This window comes from Ceratina calcarata, unplaced genomic scaffold, assembly GCF_001652005.2.
Source record: "Ceratina calcarata isolate Rehan_Ccalc_2016 unplaced genomic scaffold, ASM165200v1 scaffold511.2, whole genome shotgun sequence".
In the NCBI taxonomy this organism is placed as follows: domain Eukaryota; kingdom Metazoa; phylum Arthropoda; class Insecta; order Hymenoptera; family Apidae; genus Ceratina; species Ceratina calcarata.
This window is the reverse complement of record NW_017175646.1, coordinates 5941-10045: the sequence shown is the minus strand read 5'-3', so window position 1 is coordinate 10045 and position 4105 is coordinate 5941. Positions and strand designations below refer to the sequence as shown.

At 43.5% G+C, this 4105-nt stretch overlaps 1 protein-coding gene across 2 annotated transcripts in view; it reads right to left on the bottom strand.

Moving 5' to 3' along the window:
- Positions 1 to 1024, bottom strand: part of Rh50 (Rhesus blood group-associated glycoprotein Rh50) — a 27790-nt gene extending 26766 nt beyond the window's left edge. Inside the window, exon 1 of one of the 2 annotated variants that reach the window (XM_026816300.1) lies at positions 937 to 1024. The gene's annotated coding sequence lies outside the window, so the exon portion shown is untranslated. Of the gene's footprint in view, positions 1 to 703; positions 790 to 936 lie in introns of those variants that run through there. The other variant, XM_026816301.1, reaches the window with a different exon arrangement.
- Between the last annotated feature and the right edge of the window lie 3081 nt (positions 1025 to 4105).

Here is a 4105-nt window from a genome sequence, read left to right as displayed (position 1 = left end):
GTTTTCGATTAGATTTTATATGATGAATCATTCCCTTGTACCACGATTTCGCAAACACCCTGTATATACATATATCATAAATATCAGCATATTTTGATTAAATAATGACCAGAACGCGTCAGATTTGATTTTCCCCTTTCTACCTAAAAAATACCTGACGACCGAAAAAATATTCTCACATAAGAACGAAAACTGTATTTCCGTAAATCCATATTTTTGTCTAATTTTCTGGGTAATATCGACTGTCTGCCTCATCGCGCTGCTACCAGACTCTACCCCTTAAAACGAATTCGAGGCGAGCTGTCTGGCGAGTAAACAAGGAGGTGATCCCTTTGCTTTTTTGACGAGGGAGTCTCGCGAGCAGAATAATTATTTCACAGGGTAAGAATTGCGTCTGGAACGAATGAAACGGGTTTCCGATGGAAACAGAAACAAATCACGGATTGCACTGTAGCAAAGGATTACGCGAAAGCTGCTTTCATAAATTATGCGACTTATTTTAGATTGCGCGGAGTCTTTTTTCGAATAACGACAACCGAGAGTAACTAGCTGCTTCTCCGCGTTTCCTCCCAACCCCCCCTTCGGTTCCCGGTAGAGAGGATCTGGTGGAATCGATTTGCACTCTCTCGAACCGTTGCCACCCGAGGCATTTTCTTGACCACGCGCACCGAAACCAATCGGGCTTCCCGGAACGATCACGAACCCGTTTAAATGATTCAATTTGTAGTTGTCATCCCTTCTACGATCACTCCACGATCTCCGATCGGGTTTATCCGGTTCATGGATTTCTTTCAATCACTAGTTTTTCTACCGTTGCAATTTTGCTGCCCGCATTTTTTGCTGAGAATTATGTAAAATCGTAATACGTGTCACGGTAATGAGATCGATCGAATTTTCTCTGAAGAGAACGTCGAATTGTCTCGAGCCTCGGTGTACCTCGTCGGAAAATTTATCTCCACGAGACGCCTACGAAACGCGCACGAAACGAGCTCTCGCGGACTGCATTTCGCGGGGACAACGCTAGTTTATATAAACTAGGCGAATCAGCAACAATTGCTTCTTTTACATAATTCCACGGACTCTCGTCGGTCGGCTGTGGTCCCAATGCTACAGAAATAGTCGGAAATGCAAGATGCGCGCAAATTCGTAAAGATGAAACGCGAAACCACTCGCAGCAGCAATTAGCCGAGGTCTTAATTGAAAGTAGGCCGGCTTATAAAATGATTTGAAGTACCCCTAAAGTTCTTCTCTAATATAGCCGAAATCGTCTCGAGTTGCTGGTTCGCCCGAGCGCAAAAGGCCTCCAGTGCAAAGAGTTAATATTAATAAATCCCGTCATCAAATTTGAATGATATTGAATTCCAAGTTTTTCCAATAAGTTGTATTTTTGTTTATTGCTTCTAATCTTCAGTAACCCTGCATTTTTAATTTTTTATTCGAATTACGTTGCATCAAACTACATATTGATTTTGACTTCATGCTATCAGAACGATTTCACTGTTCCTTGCCATGAAAATTATCTGCAGACGCTGAAATCTCATAATTCACTTTGGCTCGTGTGAACAGGGAAACGTCGAAACACTTTTCGTATTCGGAACTGATTTCGCGGTAGGGAAATTTTATTTTGGTCAGCCGAATCGCGACGCCGGTAAATTGCAAACGTAACCCGTATAACAGGAGATCCTTGATCCAATTACCTAGCCATGGGCCGTGCGCAGCTCGCACGCAGTGAGCCCGGGAGATTAAGTGAAACTAGACTCGCGAAAGCATCGACACGCGTAACGTCGGCTGTAAATTACAGTGAATTACACAGAGGCAGAGCGTAGCGAGCAAAGCCTCTGGTAATTAGTACGCATTTACAGATTCGATTTAATTTATCCCGGGCGTGCATCGATTGTCCTCTGCTCAATTAACGACGCGACTATTCTAATGTCCAGTAAATCTGTCCATACGACGTCAAGTCGGGCCGTACAAATTACAGAGTCAACACGAACCGATCGATCTGATTCATGGTTATGTGACGGTTCCGGTTTCGTCTCGAACGAACTTCGTGCGTCGTTCGTCCGAGTTCATGCGTGAAGTTAAAAATTAATTTAAACTTCACTTATTCCAAATGCCCGATGCGATTGGCAGAATACGAATGATACTGGATTTCGATCGGTGCCCGAAACGTTTGGCAAAAGGCTCTCGTCTTTGGCAGTTCTAAATCTCGATCAATGTCCGAAACGATGACAGCCGATCTCGATTTTTAACCCAGACGAACTAAACAGCTTAGCCGAAACGATGCTACCAACTGCCCGGCGACAAACGCGTCGGAGTCAGGAAACATGCTCAAACAGTTCCCTTTAAAACACCTGCATGTATTTTTTTCCAAAGAATTTATAAAATAATAACCGGATGTCGATCAGGCTACACACAACAACGATATCGCGAATGCTATCGAGAATTCTACTTAAGGACGTTAGTCCCGCTCAGTTGGTCTCAATCATTTCAAGTGTTGCCACGTAGTGGTACACATATTAAATAGAAACAAATGGTTGAGAATCTTTGGCCCTCTAATAAATCGCACAGCGTATACATACGCACTTACACAAGCTTACACAGAAGAGCCGTGCCGCTATTGGCTACAGTATCCCCTCCCCCGTCGTTCTCAAGAACGCGTTGTACAAAAATACCATACTTCATCTAAGAATTTCTACTAAACGAATCATCAAAATTTTCTGATTTTTTTTTTAATACAATTGTAATAAGTTAATTTAGCATGTGTCAGTTTTTTGAAAATATCTATAGAACCGTTTTTCCTTAAATTACTGAAATCCATCATTTTACTGGCCTTTTCTCGTTTTCACATGGTAAAGTTGCGAATTCGATAATTTATTGCTACTCTCCCAATCATCAGATCTCTCTAAGATTTTACACATATATTTGTGATGCTCTATTGAATACTCATGCAAAATTTCAAAACATTCTATAGAAAATGGATTTTGGGACTAACGTCCTTAAAATGCTACCCGAAGCATTTTGCGAATTAGACCACACAGTAGGATATGCGCCCGTCACTAAAGCGTTGAATCATAAGTTAGTAAGATAAGCGCAACCCTAAACCTCGGACAGGCAGTCATTCAGTCAGTCAGTCAGTCAGTCAGTCAGCAATCGTCTGAGCTATTGTGCGTGTCTACTCTGTATCTCGAAAATAAATCGATTTCCAAGTGTTAACAATTATTTTAAAAAATACACGTCTTACGTGACATTTACTCCGTCAGGTCTGCGTGAATCGAAAAGCTGGAAATTTCGGACAATTCTGTCGTTGAATAATTTTCGTCGAGAGTAACCGTGGCCAGGTTCATAAAATTGGTTCATAAATCGGAAGGGTAATGCGGAAGATGTCGAAGCACCACTTCTGGTAGCACTATGAAGCGGAAAACAGGCGATTCGGCGGGGCGAAGGGGTGATCGATGCCGATCCATAAATTCGGGACACCATTGCCCCCGGTAATCGAACACGGTGATATTTATTATATTTATGAGCTACTTACGGGAACACGTTTCCCCGGCTGGTCTTACCGTGTCTCCGTTGGAATTGAGCCACTGCGTGCGAAACGTAATTTACACCGTCATATCACCGACTTCGACTCTAGAATTGAAACGTAGCAATCGTTCCGTCGTCGACGGAGCTAGAGATCCGCCGGTTGAATATCACGGACGGAAATAAATAACGTCGGTATCACGGACTCGGTTAATTCGGTAGAAAATTGGTGTCGATCTCGCGGACGAGAAACTCCGTGAAAGATTGACGGCGTCGCGCTAAATTGTCAACCGGTTCCAGCGAAGACGAGCGCACCGACGCGACGATGATGCGAACGGTCGCTGAATGCCGTCGCGACACGACGTATGACACGCGGATCGATCGTCGTTACCGAGAGGAATCGATGTGGATCGACGCGATTATGCGCTACTCGACTATGACGAATGAGTAAATAAGCACGGGTTCAACTCCTGCCGGAAGTTTTGACGTTCCGTCGAGCCGGAAAATATGCGAATTTAATCGTGAATTTGCTCCGCTCGGGTTAACATCATTATTGGATGATCGAAGGCTCTGCCAGACC